Source organism: Plectropomus leopardus, chromosome 14, assembly GCF_026936395.1.
Source record: "Plectropomus leopardus strain MGB_pleo_1.0 chromosome 14, ASM2693639v1, whole genome shotgun sequence".
Classification (NCBI taxonomy): Eukaryota; Metazoa; Chordata; class Actinopteri; order Perciformes; family Serranidae; genus Plectropomus; species Plectropomus leopardus.
In genome coordinates, this window is record NC_142189.1 from 18,173,312 (window position 1) to 18,190,095 (window position 16,784).

The window sequence follows — 16,784 nt, forward strand, 5'->3', positions numbered from 1 at the left end:
CATTTCAGAGGGAAATACTCTACTTTTTACTTCACTAGATTTATGTGAACACTTTAGTTAATTTACGAATTAAGATTTTTGCAACAAAAAAAGAAGTACAGCTGCAATGATTAGTTGATTATTCGATCTGATGATTGATAGAAAAATGAATTTCCAACTATTTTGACAAACATGTCAGTCTTTTTATTTTTAAATAATTTTGACTTTTATGGATGTTGTCATTATTTTTAAAAAACTTTTTTGGTTTATTTTTTGGCAATTTTTCTATTGTTTTTAAGTAATTTGGGGGTGTTTTTTTTTTATAATTTGAGTTTTTGGGATTTTTTTCCCCTATGTTTTTAATAATTTTAAGTTTTTATGGTGTCCTTTTAGAAGTTATTTGGAGTTTTGCGGGTGTTTGTTTTGCTTTATTATTATTATTATTATTATTATTTTTTTTAGAATTTTCTGCATTTGTTACTTTTACTTTTAATACTTTGAGTACTTTTTCCTGAATATACTTACTTACTTTTACTTAAGGAAAATTTCAGTACAGGACTTAAACTTGTAACAATATTTTAACAATGGTATTAGTACTTTTACTTAAGTAAAAGATCAACCTATTCCACCCCTGGTGTGTGGGCACCCTAACGTGTACCAGACCTGTGTGTATCTGGTGAAATAAAACTGATTCGATGGCAGTGACAGGCTATATTTCTATGACATAAGCATACAGAGATGAGGGAGATACCGCTACTCTGCCTAAAAAAAAGTTAGTTATACTGACTTAGGAGCTGCGAGTCTAAGAAAGACTCCACTCACAAGCATAGGAAGCCTTTTTCGTCCAGCAGGAAGCTGCTTTGTGACAGGGTTGAAAGAAACATTTATCTTTTTCTCCCAGTCAGATGAGTGATGTATGACCCAGGGTTCAGACACAAGGAGGAGGAGACTGTGCAGACGATCCCTACCTATTAAGGTGTTAAATAGCATGTTGCATGTCAACTGAAGGACAGCATCATATACATTACCTGATGAAAGGGGGGAAATTTTCTAATCCGTTACAAGAGGAAAAGACAAAGGACAAGATAAGACGTGTGTGTAACGTCTACGAAAGAGGACTTGAATTAGAAAAAAAAATGTGGCCAGAAGGCGCAGGCTCATATAACAAACTCTTCCACAGACAAAACCCAGCTCTAGTTGCTGAGAATCAGATATGTATATTTTTGGAGCCTGGAGAGAAAGATGATAGTGGCATTAGTCTTGTATGCTTGATCAGGAAAGTGACTTCTGTCTGGGGTGTTTTTGGGGGGATACTTTTGTGAGGATTTAACAGATTTTCTTAGTTAGTTTCAGCCTCTCAAAGCCAGATTAAAACAGACCTACACTCTGTCTATCCAAAAACTGAACCTGGATTTAACCATAAATATTTCCTCCAGTAGGTGATGACATTTATGGATATCTCATGGAGAAAAAAAGATTAAATTGAGAGAAAGACGCTTTAAAGTAGGGAGCAGGAACAGTATGCTACAATATCCGACATACGTAGAATTATTATTCATTTAAACCTGGGCAAACTGGTTCAATTTTTTTTTTTCAAAAACAAGGGAAGAAGGCAATGGGCAGACAAAGTAACAACCTAGGCATTAGTAGGTAGTTAGTAAAAAGTACAAGAAAATTACCTGAAAATTAGCAGAATGCACCACAGAAAAAAAGCTATTTTGATAATGGTTTTGAAGGGTTTGTATCATAGGTTAAAGCTCCACGTCTTTTCATCTCTACATTGATAAGAGTACAGGTGTAAACATATCCAGTAAAGGAAAAGCAAAGCTTTCTTAAATTGTCCTCAAATGTTACTGATTTATATCTTAGCGAGGGGTAACCGTTAATCCCATTATGCAATATTCAAAAGTTAAAGCTAGTGTTATACTATCCATTTGTTATCATCAACAAAAACAAGCAAAAGAACAAAAAAATGTTTTGGCCACTGCTTTTCACTCCACTGAAGAGATACAGCTTTGAAAATGTGTCATAGACATAAAGATTAATTTTTATTTTATCTTTTCAAAGGTTTTATTACAGTCTTAAACAGCTGGTCACTGTGTTTTTTTTCTTTTCTTTTTTTATTTTAGAAAACCTTACTCAAACAGGAATAAACTGTGCATTTATTGGGGACTATTTTCCACTGTGGATTAACACATATTTGGTGCTCTGTGAGTATTTTCAGGTACAGGGGGCAAAAACAGTAGTAAACAGAGTGCTACAATAAATTGCATAACTTTAAGTACTGATAGTTTGTTTAATGGAGCACTATTCACTATTTGGAGCAAATCTATGATTCAGAGGTTGTCTGCACACGGCTCTCAACATGGGGATGGATGAGCTGGTGGCTGGCAGCTAACAGTGCTAACTAAATAAATAGTGCTTCAAACAGCAACAGTGTTGACAGAGCTAACATTGTTACCTGGGGGGAAAACCGGAGGCTGGGTGCTATGCTTCCATGACAACGCCACCCTGATATCAACTGTAACCGTTGTATAAGCGAAATGCAGAGTGATAGCGGTTAGTTAGCCAGTGGGATACACACACAGGAATTCACATTCACTAATGTCCTTTCATTTTGTGGATTAGTTGACTAATGTATGTAAGCTTGTCACCATAGGAACAGTGGTTACAGTCAACTGTAGTCAGTGTCAGTTTTCTATTGACCAAAAACAACTGACTGCAGTGTTTGCAGCTCCACCTTTTCGTATCACATCAGTGCGCTAGGTACCTCAAAAGAGTGGTGACGAAAACATAGTGCTGATAAGAATGGTTCTATTGGTACCACCCACAACCTTTGAGAGTAGAAACCCAAAAATGACCGCTCTATTGTGTAACAAACTGAACTGGACTGAACGGGACTGATTGCTAGAAGTGAGGCTTAAAATGCAAAGATGGCCGGACCGTCCACCACAACAATTGTACTCAGCCTACGACAAACACAGAGGGACCATGACTTCACTTTCTGCTCAGGAAACCATTACTTTTTTACATCTTTACATGGCAAATAGTACTTTGCTGTTATATTAATCACCTGAATGTTGCCTGCAGCTTCTTCAAAAATGAGTCACAAATATTTAGTTTTTTTTTTTTTTAAAAAAAAAGGCAGAATAATACTCTAAACAACTGGTAACTATAATTTTCAGCAGAATGAACTAGAGTGAATTGTACATTTTTGAGGACTTTTTTTAAGCTGCAGAGTGGTAAACAGAGTGATACAATGTTTTTCATGAATTAAGGTTTTGATAGTTTGATTAACATTAACATTGATTAAAACGTTAAGTTAAATATAATATACTTAGATTGCAAGTTACTGCTTTATATTTTACACAAAAGGATGTTGTTAAAGCCAATCTCTGTCATTTTTTCGAGGATAAATTTCAAACTAGAGAGTTTCAAATAGATTTTCAATTTAAAAATTAAAAGGAAAACTGATCAAAACAAAGAACCCCAAAACAACAACAACAACAACAACAACAACAAAAGACAGAATACTATTTTTAACTTAAGGAAGAAGTCCGTGTATATTCTATATTTTCCTGATTTGCAACAACTCCCACTAAAAGACTAAAACAAACAATGTACTGATTCCACTCACAAGTATTTTCTGTGAAGCAAAAGGCTGGCATAGCTGGTATTTAGAGCCATAGAGCTTAATCGATGTCCAAAAACTCATGAGTGAGCCTCAAAGCTGCACTGAGTGACAGATTTCTATGAACATGGGGGCTTTAGTTTGAGTCGGTCCCACATACACCATTCTGATGGAGCAAACTCTCATGGATGATTGAAAGTAGAAATGCACCATTCACTTCTGCTTAAATAATTTTGCTTGGGGCCTTGAAGTATATTTACTGACTTAAAATGAAATATGTGAAATTCAAATCCACAAAAAATTGGCTCAGTACAGTTTTTCTTTCAGTCTTGGACGTCTATACTCCGTATTAGAGTTGTAATGTCGGTACTGAACAGAAAAGAGCCTTAATGGCCTCTTTTAAGGAGCCAGACATAACAAGAGCCATAACAACTATGTTTGCTATCATATTATGGGCATTATTTTACAATAGGATTAATAATTGATAATTCTGCAGACTGTTACCACCACACTGCTTGTTGTTCTTTGTCTATATCCAGCCAAGAAAGATTCACGAGTCTAAACACAGACACATCACTGCTCCAGGCTCGAGGGGCTTTTGGGGAGGGGCAGGAGTGGCAGACACAACAAGAGGAAGTGGTATGGGATATGGGATAATGAAATATACCTCACACTCCCAAGAGGCATCACCTCACCTATCCTGGGGCTCACAAATAGCTCAAGTAACCAAGCCCCCCTGACTTCACACACACAATCCACACCCCCACTGTGCCCAAAACGCACCACAGCTACCCTGCACCAGGACCCTGCAGCTACGTGCAGTTCGTACTTTATTTGTTTGCCGACGTTGGAGTGACAGCAGCCTGAATCTGAGCTGCCATCCCGCTCCCCTCGCCCTTCATCTCCATGCTGCAGAGCAAGAGGATAAAACACCCTTCTTGGTTTCAACGCAGAAGAAAAAAAAAAGAAAAATATTCAGGAAATGAAAGTTGTAACACGATCCTCTGTGTGCCAAACGTCTCCCTGAGCAGGGACAAAAGGCCCAGAGAAAAGCTGCTGCTGGGCCTATTTCAGCCTGTGGATGATAGAAGAACAGGGATGGAAAGGAGAGAAGAGAAGGCATGAAATTAAGATGAGTGGGGAATTAGGAATTATTCAGTGGGGGGGATGAGCTGAAATTATTTCCTCAGACAGTGAAAGAGGAGGAGGGTGCTGCAGTGATGAAACTGGAGTGCTCCTGCAGCCCTCCGCGCTCAGAGCCCCACATCCCACAGATATTCATGCACCAAGCAAAATAAACTTCCCATTCCGGCCCTGCAGTATGTTTTCCAGCGAGCCTCTCCTGAGAGAAAGCCTTCATGACTCCTCAGTCAGTGCTCGTGGCCCAGTTGAGCGTGTCTTAGACCAGATTCTGACCACTCTTCTACACTCAGATTTGTATTAATGATGCAGAAATAAACAGAAGAGAGAGCCCTTTTTTCTTTCTGCTGTTTGGTGCATTCTCTTCCCTCTAATTGCTCGTGTGCCATGGCTGATCACCAGGGCATCCTGGCAGCATGACGGAGGGGGAAATGCTCCACTGGACCTCTCAGTGCTGACTGGTGCATTTGCAGCATGGTGTCAGCGGCCGGTGGTAATTACCAGGCTCTCTCTGAGTTACGCCACACCAATGTGCCACCGGCTCTGGTATGCCAGCTAAGCTCTGTTATTAGGCACAGAGCTGCCACTGGACAGTAGGCGCTACTTCAGCAGACACGGAGTCTATCTATGTATCCATGTATCATTCTATATATGTATCTATGCAAGGAAGTAGGTTTGTTTTAATACTGGGGGGGGGGGCATGAAAAGGGGGATTTTGTATCCTCCGACAGAAACTTTTAAGCATCACTTACTCACCTACATTTTGGGGAATTTATGCACCAATTTGAATGATTTTAGCATTGATTTATGGCGTAAATTTCTTTGACATTGCCAAAATAGAAGCCCTCTGCAACTTTGTTTTTATTAGGTGGGACAAATGCACAAATTCTAAGTATTGACTGTCCACCTATATATATATATATATATATATACACACACACACATCTACATCTACATCTATATCTATATCTATATATATGCATGTATGTATGCGTCTGTGTCTGTGTCATCCATCCATCCAGTCTGTCTGATCCATCCATCCAGTCTGTCTTCATAATGAATGATTGTTTTACTACTTACAAACTACAGGCTGGAGTGCTAAATTAGTAGGATCTTTGTCTTATGTGGAAGACATGTTTATCATATGTGGCAGCTATAATTACACGCAAAGAAGAGTTGTCATCTCGCTCCACTAAAAGACTGAAATGTCTTTATTAAGGCTGCATTTTGGAGCAGCTGGAAAAAACATTTATGTAAATCCACTCACCCATCAAAGAAAAGACGAAGCTTTCTCATCATCTTCAAACAGACTGCTTCTGCCTGCAGAAGACGTCTTCTGGAGAGAAATCTGGAGAGAAGAAACAGATTAGTTAGTGACATATTTAGACTTATCCTGAGATTTAACATTTTACATCCAGCACACTCATGTTTTTTACCAGACAATCAAAGTCTTATCAAACTACAACCCACTCTAAAGATTTTTAACAATCACACATAGATGGTTTAAATATAGATTATAAAAATGGATAATTATTGTAAAGTTTAATTGATGAAATAATGTGGAGAAATACTGAAAAATAATTACAAGAAGCCAAATATTTAAATTAAAATTCCATCAGTATAGACTTTTTTCCTAATTGCTTTGGTATTAATCTCATAAAATCATTATTCTCAAACCAAAACATAAAATTCTCAAATCCGTAGCTCATTTCCTCACAATAGTGTATGCATTTTGTGTAGCTTTCATACAGATGTTGTTTAAAGTGAAAACCATTCACTTGATACAATCCTAACAGTTTTGTTTGGTTTCATTCTGTCATAAACCATCTTTCACATAACATTTTTCCACATTTTCACCACTAAACAAACAAACGCAACAGATTAAAATCTATGTAAAACACAAGCATGAAGACACACAGACATCGCTACGCATAGAATTGAAGCATCATACAGAAAATTAAAAAAAAAACACTAAAAGTAACTAATGTAATACAATAGTGCACCTGGTCTGTCCCACTGACAACAACACAGACTGCTGTGCCGCTACTGCAGTACTGACTGTGTCATGCAGATTATAACAGATACAGTTTTATTTATGATACAGCCACAACATCAACACGTCAACACATCAACACTTACAAAAGCAGGGCTGTTTATTGGCAAGAATCTGGTGATACAATATGCATCATGATACATATATATTTCAATATATTGTGCTTTAGTAAGCAATGTGATATATTGTAATATTTTAAAATCTAATTTTAGGAAAATTGTCATAGTGTAAAGAATAAAGCACTATATTAGTTAGTTGTGTTTTTACGCAGTCACACAGTGGGATCTGTATGTATATTAATTTGTAACATCCAACATCATACCACAAATTTTGTACAATCAAAGCCAAGGAATAAACATTTGCCTTTATCTGTAAAATAAATAAATAAATAAATAAAATATAAAAAATTGTAAACAATGTGTGATATAAACCAAGCTAGTTCTATAAAGTAATTGAGTAGAGTAACCTCCTATTGTTTTTATCAGCAATGATAAGCTTTTTGCTACCTGGTATGAGACGATAGATGATACCCATAATGTATAATACAGTTATTATCACCTATAAACATGACACTTATGGCTCCTGGGACAAGGTCTTCTGAATTGTAAACATATACCTTCAGTTCTGATCTGTTTGTGGATATTACTGAGCTCTCGGACAGTTATAGAGACAAAGCTGAAAACGACAAACAATTTACTTATTGGTTGTATACAGTGTACTGTTTTGTATGGTCATAGTCAGTTACAACGTAACACAAACAACTGTGTGACTTTAAGGGACCTATTCTACGAGAATAATGAGGTGAACAAGAAGTACAACAACCCAGTTAAGAAACGAATAGTTTTCACTCCTTACTGAATCTTTGGTTATATCATTTTAGGGGGATGAAAAGGAGGAAACTAAGATCCTGGCAGAGCGGCTGTGTGAAAGGTAAGGATGATCTGATAATTAGGCAGGTATTTTGGTTTAATGTGACTGGGACTATTTGGACTTTCTGACGCTCCAGGAGAGACCACATGAAGGGGAGGCGAGGGTCTCTGCTTCACCCTCTCTGTCTCAGAACTGGCAGGTTTATAACTGTGACCCAGCAGCATGACTGAGAAAGGCACAAGGTGCTGAACTTAAACTTGGCGACAGCTGCAGAAACTGGAGACCAGAGTTTAAATATAGAGCTTTAAAAATCCCAACTGCTGCCCTCACCCTGCCTCAACACTTTCTTACACATGTACCTTCACACCCTGCACTCAGTAATGCTGTACGCTCATTTACACTTCAAATTTACTCGCAGCGTACCTGTAGTTTGTTTGTGTACATGCACTGTCAAAATACAAATAAATATAAGAGCTCTTTGTACAGATCAATATTATTGTTTAATGTGGGTTAACTATTCTCTTCTTAAAGGGGGTCAAACAGAAGCCCTGAAATGAGACAAAATTAAAATAAATTAATAAATAATAACACAATGCTATGTCCTTTTAGACCATTGTCTTCTAAGTGACAGTTTTTCTTTTTTCTTTATTTTCTCCTTTTTTTTAGGGAGAGCATTCATGACAGGTTTTGTTCACCATGTGAGGCTCTTCACTAATATAGTGATGTGTGACAGAAGTGCACAAAACCTGCAGCTGTAAAGCTGCTGAGTCGTTTCCTCTCTACCATGAATCATGTCCACCATCTTGTGGTCAAAAGTGAGAACTACAGATACAGGTACTATAAATGTATACTAAAGGGACCTAAGTCCCTGAGGCCCAGCATGTCAGGGGCCCCTCTGGCCTTCACTTGCAGAATGTCAATCAAAGAGACCTGTACAACCAGAAAAAGAAAATGACCACAGAGGCTGCAAAATGACCATAAAGAGCCTCAAAGGAACTGCAAAGAGATACGAATTAAAAAATGACAAAACAACCCAAAAGAGTCACTAAATGACTACAAGGAGACACAAAACTCCTACAAGGTGACACAAAATATCCACACCGAAAATTACCTCAAACATATGCAAACCACAAAACAATGACTACAAAGAGATGCAAAACTACAAAAAAAAGAGGCTAAATAACTGTGTGTCCTGCTCCTGTGTAGAAGTGATGGGGCTTCGGCACATCTAATGTTTATCAATAAATAAACCTATAAAAGTCTGTTTATCTTTTATATATGGGTTTATATTTATATAGTTATTATTTATTGGTCTGAATAACCCTATCTTTCATTAAAAAAAGAAGTCACAGTGCTTATCTTAGTGAGAGATAGTATTTCCATTTTTTGTCTTTTAAAAAGAAAATGGTGAACAAATAATAATAATAACAGCTTTAATAATGAAAATAACAATTTTTTAAAAAATTAAGAAAAGCCTGTAAAGGTAGCATAAAATTTAATCTCACAGTATTTTGTTTGTTAGATTTTTAGGATTACTGAAGAAAAAAAAACATTTATATTGAGGGGTTAAGAATTATCATGAAAATAAATCATGTATACTGGGGATGATTTTTATTTTATTTTTTTAAATAAAAAAAAACCCCATCACTTTAAAGGTTTGCTTCATGAGGATGATGAAGTATTTCCACATCCATTTTTTGCCAACCCAAAGAATTGAGGACTCAAATGTGTGGCCGCAGTGATTTAGTTGAGGAGAAACATGCTTCAGTGCTGATGAATGAGCTACAGGAAAAAGAAAGCATATTTTTGAGATGACAGATCTCCAGTCATATTTGGAGAACATATAACGAGACCTCTATAGGAAGTCTCTTTATTTGGTCACTGTCTCCACCTAGTGGCCAAATCCTGTACTTCATTCACTGACCTGACAGAAATTCACAGAAATAATTCACTCTGTTGGCATGCTTTCAGCTATTATTTGCCTTCAGTTTAAAATAAAATAGAATTTTGATAGAAAATATCAGCTCACATGATGCATTTCTAGTTGAGTTTTACCAATAGCAAAATTATCTGGTCAAGGCTTGATTAAGTGGGCAACTGCCTCAAGGCCCAAGATCTTTAGCCACTACAAAAAACATAGGTTCCTATCTGTTTGTGCTTATTTAATTATGTGCATTTCTTTTTTGAAAAAAACAAAAATACAAGAACAAAACAATATGTACAACACTATGGCCCATACAAACTGAATTAGTATGGCATTTAAGGTACTGCTGCATTTTAAAGCAACCTAATCTTGAGGCCCCTGTTGCAAAAACGCATGCCTTATAATAGGCCTTCTTTCAAGGCAGACATTTCTGATTGCTCATCGTGGGAAATGCACAGATCTTACTTATAACATTAACAATGGCTCTGTTTTATTCAAGTGTCCCGTTAAACCATGACAGCGTGACAGTGATTTAGTAATTTACACCTTTTCCTGCAGCGACATGTCAAAATATTTTCTGTGAACAAGGCCGATTACTGCATTCTAATTTTGGGGTAGGGGATGACTGGGGGAGCTGGGGGCCCACAGCCCTTTAACTTCTGGGGCCCTCTAGTGGGTTAATCTGTCTATAGAATGATGAGATATATTAATACTGTAATGCTGAAAGAGTGACAAACCTAATAGATTTTGTTTGCTAGCACACCTACTCAAAGACCTGCTACATTAAAAACACATAAACCATCTGTGAGACATATTTATCAAACCATAAGGATCTACTTTCTCTTGCTCTAAGTCTCTGTGAGATCAACACAGCCTCAGACTTTGCTGTAGGCCATTTGACCTTCAGCAGACAGCCTTATCTTATTATCTGCTCTGTCGATATTGTAGTTCCCACAATGCACCGGGACTGGATCACATTTGCATCTCATATTTTGTCACCAGCGGCTGTCAAAACAAAGGCCACTTACAGCTCCGATAACAGGCGGAGGATCCTGGCTGACATTAGTCCTCTTTGTGTGAGCAGAGCAGCCTGATGATGTGAACGCTGGCTGACTTCACATAATTGCCTCACATTGTCTGCATTGTATCTGCTAACAAACAGTGGATTTGTGAAAGAAGCAGACGGGCCAAGGTTGGAGCGATGTATCGATTGATTGATTGAGCCGCCTGTCGTAATGTATGAAGCACGACTCTGAACACCAACATGATTTAAAGCATGAAGAAACGGGGCCGATCAATGTCTATTAAGAAAAGCGTACAGAGGTCTGCAGAAGGTATAACCTGCACAGCATCAGTATGTAAACCACAGTCATTACATAGCCAATATATGGGACAATCATTTTAGTCTTACAGAGGTGCCCCGAGAAGTATTTTCATAGGGGTGGCCAGATGGGGCCACTGGAAATTTTAGGCAGCACACCAAAACCAAAAGCCATAACTAAATTTTTAGGAATTCTAGTATATTGTTGTAGTATTTATTTGTTAAAACTAACAAACTATGTCGATATAAGAGTTAATACTTTGGTTTCTAATTTTAAGGGTAATATTCCTAATCATCTATGTGTGTAGAATTAAACCTATGGTCATAATTGAGTTACACAGCAGCACAGTTTTAATGGGTTATGTGTCTGTATATATACGTTTGGCCAGAAATCAGCCTCATAATAAAGGTAACACCACCCTCTAAGTCTAAATGAACCTATATACATTACTAATTTGTCTAAATGAGCATTCATTAATAAGTTTTACCACAAAGCGGCTAGTTTGCAGTGGGCTATCTTTGATTATTTGGTGCTTTTACGCAGAATCTGTGGTGAAAGCAAACAAGTCTGTCCCAATATTAATTAATTGTCCTCTATTTTTCTCTGAGACTTCTCATTTTTTTGGATTTGTAATCCATAGCTAGCCCAGACAGGGAGACTTAAGACCACCGCTTTTGAGGTACAGCAAAATTTCAAGGGAAAGGCACCAGGCCATAGACGTGTCAGGCACATTTTAGTTGACAAAATGAAAAAATAAACAAACAAATAAAGTATATATATATATATGTATATATATATATATATATATATATATATATATATATATATATATATATATATAAATCTAATTTGAGAGGAAACTTAGATCATGTTTGTAACTATTGTGTCACGGGCTTGGGAGATTTTAAAGTACTTTTTGTAATACAGTCACACACACTAAACACGTGGTATTATTTTAGACTGATTCTGATCTTTTTTTAAAGAGAATTTATTTAAATGTGATTTTTTTTTAAATGTTTGAATAATATTAATTACAATTTAAAGTGAAACAAAATGAAAAAAAGTATTTCTTTTACTGAATTGTATGGGGAATATTTTGAAACACTTATGAAGGGAGGTAAAATATACTGAAAGTATATCTAAACTGTCAAGGATAACTGAATACATAAATTAATTAGATTTAACGGTCTAATAATCCACTACAGTATTTAAACTTCTTTGAATGGGTGGGGGAATCTGAATGAGTTTCTTCAGTACTTCGAAAGCTATATGGTCCTAAAATTCAATGTGTTTGGTTTCAGTAATTTTTGTTTTTATCTACTCCAACAAGAAAAACTGGTTATTAAATTGTCTGCTTGAATGGAGTATATCTAACACCTAGTGAATAACTGCATTTTAGTTTGCACCGGACTAAAAATTGCCAGGAAAGCTACAAAACTGCTTGACGATCATCTGGTCTCCCTCTTGCATGTAGTTAAAGCACAGCCGCCAGGGGGCGCCACTAGTCTGCATCTTCCACATTATTCTGTGAAGCCTTCAGAAGATGAAGCTGCTCATCATACATGATGCACATCATAAATGAGATTGTTTCCTATTCTTTCAGAAGAAAACATCTCTGATGGGAAGGAAAACATCGGCCAGGTTACAATGACACGCACAAAAGCCTAGAAATAACTATTCCCAAGGTCGGGAAACACTGATGGGGCGAGAGCAGGTTTTCAAATGAATATTTTGATATAAATTCATGGCCTTTCCTACAATGAGCTGACAGAAAAACGCTCTGCAGCGGATTTCTTTGGTCCTCGGAACAAACTATTTTGATAGTTTTTTTTTTCTCCTCAAAATCACCCAGTGAGTTTAGGTTTAACCTTGTAAACAACAACCGAGTTTTTTAAGTTGTTGCAGTGTGGATGGGATGGAGAGTGCTTTGGCTGAAAGGGGAAGAGGGCGGGGAACAAAAGCCCTGCTGAAAAGGACAAGTTTCCCCTGCTGAGTGACCTCGACCACTTCGGGAGGCGTGTTGAGAGGGAAAAATGTGACGGCGTGACAGGATCATGTTAGCCCTACACTGCTGCCCTGTTATTTCTTATCTTTGACATCATTTTTTATTTACGATGAAGCAACTGTTCTGACTGCGAAAACATAACGATTTCTGAGTCCAGACAGAGAACTTTAAAGGGCTGATTATAATGACAACTCAAGTTTCCAGTGGTGAAATAAGTCGAATACCAATGCCCTGCTACAACTAGAAGTCCTGCATTCAAAAATGTTGTATTACACTGTAAAAAAAAAAAAAATGCTGTAAAAATATGAACAAATTCTAACAGTTATGTATCGTTTTTTTCTTTATAATACAGTAAATGTTGATACTTTTTGGAGCCAATATTACACAGTAAACCCCATATCCTACTGTAAAATACCGTGTGTAACGATGATATAATGTTGAGGTAATTTATAGTATTGGTACTGTAAAATAATGGTAGCATGCTGGCAACTACATGTCATTCAGTAGCACTGTGTAACACATTACTGTAAAAATATGGCCAAATTCTAACAGTAATGGACAGGGTTTTTTTTCTTTCAAAATACAGTAAAACACTAAATTTTGATGCTTTTGGTGCCAAAATTACTGCTGTAAAAATACGCCCAAATTCTGACAGTGATGTACAGTTTCTTCAAAATACAGTAAAACACTGTAAATATTGATGCTACACTGCAAACCTTATTATCTACTGTGAAATAGTTATGAATTTAATAATAATATGTTGTTATTTTCATTATTTGCACTGTAAAACAACAGTAGGATGCAAGAATCTACAGCTGCCAGTACTTGATTGGAATTTTACAGGAAATCGTGTTACAGTGGAACCAAAAATCCTACTTATTATGCAGAATGGCCCTTCTAAGACTCACAATATTGTTGTTGCATTAGTGGGTGGGCATTACTAATGTTGCAGCTGGTAAAATTAGGGCTCATTTCAACTACATTACTGTTATGGTCGCCTCACCACTAAAACTGCATCAGGATCTATTAGTTGATTACAGTCAGTGACCACTTTATTAGATACACCTGTATAATATACTGCAGCCCTCTTTACAATGATCATAATGTTCAGTTTTTTGAGGAAAAGTGTCAATTCAGTTATGTATTATTGAGGTTAAAGTTGGTGTTGTATAGACTGCAGTATATTGAGAGGTGTTTGTCATTGTTTGTCCTCCCTACTTACACAAATGAGGGGGGCATCATATTATAAACATTTCTCAATGTAATGCAGAAATAATAAAAATAATTTACTTTCTTACTGCATAAATATAATGCAGTCCAGCTCAACACATCACTAACTATGAGCTCAATTCTAACACATATGATTATATTAAAAACTATATGACAGTGTCAACAAAGACTGAACATTATAGACTTTATAAAAGCAGAAATCTATAGCAAAACATTTGGGTCACATTCCACAGGTGTACCTAATAAAGTAGTCTCTGGGTGTATTTTGTTTTTATAATTTGAATCTGCAAAGAAACTAAAAAGTCAGATAAATGTGAGGGAAATGTACAAAATGTGCCTAAAAAATGTGTTGGAGTTTAGGAGTACAAAGCAGCAAAATTAAATTAAAATCAAATTAAAATACTCAAGCAAAGTGCAAGTACTTCAAAAGTGCACTTAAGTACAGTGCTTGAGTAAATGTACTTCCACCAATGGAAGGACCTGCAGAGCGTCATAGAGAATAAAAACAAACATCCATCTGGGTGACAACCCTCTACCCAATTGAGAATTAATTTGACTGTAGATTATTTTAACAATGTGCAACACCTCATATTGCATTCAATTACACGACTTTTAATTGAGATGTTTTTAAATTGATTCTCAGGCAATCTGCACATTTCTAGCTGTCTGTTTAGAAAAAAGAGCCCCAGATCTAATAATATGCAATTTGTTTCATGCATTAAAGCCCTCAAAAATACATTGCTGATTAAAATTGCAATTTGAACTATTTTTGCAACTCTAGTCAAACGAGTCAAAGTACTGTTTCTACCAATAATACTAATTACTGACAAACACTATTTTTAACATCACAAATGTTCATCAGTTTTTTTGTTCATCAAAAAAAATTAATTAATTAATTAATTTTAAAATCCTGGGGGAGGATCTCTCCCAGGGGGAGCTAACCCTGAATGTCCTTAAATGCTATAAACACCCCTGTTTTATATTATGACTTCTGATAATGCCCCCGTGATTGCAAATAATTAATTTCGTAATATATCAGTCTAACACGATGACGGGTACAGCAAGATGGTGAGAATGTGCGTTACTGCTGTGGTAAAAGTTGTAAGTCAGCAATCTGGTTCTGAGCATCAGCAAAACGGGGTGGAAACTGCGAGATGACACTAAAAAGTCTGGACGCTGCAAAGTTGCTTGACTCCACTATCTCTCACCCGTTTTAAGCTGGAGGAAAACTTGAACAAAAAAAGACACATTAGATGGTTCGTTTTCTGCGCCTGTTATGTGACTTAACGATGTACGAAGAGTCATCTCCTCATCCTCACAATCTGGAGGAGACAGTTGGACCATTTCTACATCATATATGACCTTCATCCCTTCTTCCCCTGTAGGATAATGTTCACAAAAACTTACACTGTAGGTCACCCTGTATACACTTTTTAATTCCTCTCCTCTGGTTAAAGAGAGTTTGCCCGGTATAAGATTTCTCGCCTCTGAAATAAAAATCTGACTTGGCTCAGTCTGAAAGGAACTTTATAGGACTACTACGAGAATACAAACACTTAAAATCATAAATCAGCACTGGATCTCGTTATCTCCCATTATTTTAAGGAATCCTTATTTTTTAATGCTCCTTTTTAGTTTAATCTGTTTCGTTTTAAATATTTTTTTAATATAATTTCCTTGTTGCTCCAATGCATTTGTTTCCATATAATCAAATACATTATTATCATTACAATTAATATTGTGTTTATTTTTTTTTTTTAATTTTATTTATTTAGTTCTTTTTTTTACATGTATTGAAAAAAGTATCAGTACTAGTATTGGAAAAAGTATCAGTCTTGATATAATTATAAATGATGCGATCAAAAAATATTAAAACAGTTTAAGGCTTAAAAAAACAAGTTATAGGATCAGATCCAATGTGATGCTGATGCAGATGTTGTGCAGACAGATACAGAGGCTGTCATGTCTGTGCAGTCATTAATGCTGACAAACTATAGCGCGCTGCAGAGTGTCTGCACACTGAACAACGTTGACAGATTCAATAACAATAAAGACATATAGCCAAGGCTGCTGCCTGTCCTTCAACACATATCACATCCGACGCTGAAAGAGCGTCTACTTATATGCAAGTTAAGCTCACTTATCCGACAACCCTTAACTTGTCTGCCCGCAAGATGAATAGAATATGAAAGGTTTTCTCCACAATGCCGATAACAGGTTAGAACCAACTATATTTAATAAATTACTGAAGCATATGTGCTGCGCCCGTAAGGAGGCCACTACAAGTCACAAAACAATAGGCCAGGCCATGAGCTCAAAATTGCACGCGCGCACACACGCACGCACACACAAGAGAAGTTGTGATTTCCGCGCCCCAGACTACCCTCACAGGAGTCTTTTCTTTGGAGAGGGACCCGCGGTCGCTTCCCTTTACAAAACAGCGGCAGGGCCCCTTTTGTCCGAGCAGGGACCCCAGACCCATCATTAGCACTGATTACCGCTGACCAGTTTGACAACCTTATTGACTGCGAGAAAGACTTTTTCATCTAGTCCCCCGGTCGTCCTTATTCTCAATAGAAACGGAAATATTCAGCCATTTTGTCCCCGTGGTTTGAAAGAGACGCAGCAAA

The 16,784-nt window shown here is 36.8% G+C and overlaps 1 long non-coding RNA gene across 2 annotated transcripts in view; it reads right to left on the reverse strand.

The window, feature by feature from the left end:
- The window catches only part of LOC148187456 (uncharacterized), a 55,556-nt gene that overhangs the window by 14,059 nt on the left and 24,713 nt on the right, over positions 1 to 16,784 (reverse strand). For both annotated transcript variants that reach the window (XR_015778708.1, XR_015778707.1), the window contains exon 4: positions 6,018 to 6,098. This is a non-coding gene — a long non-coding RNA (uncharacterized LOC148187456). The remainder of the gene's footprint in view (positions 1 to 6,017; positions 6,099 to 16,784) is intronic.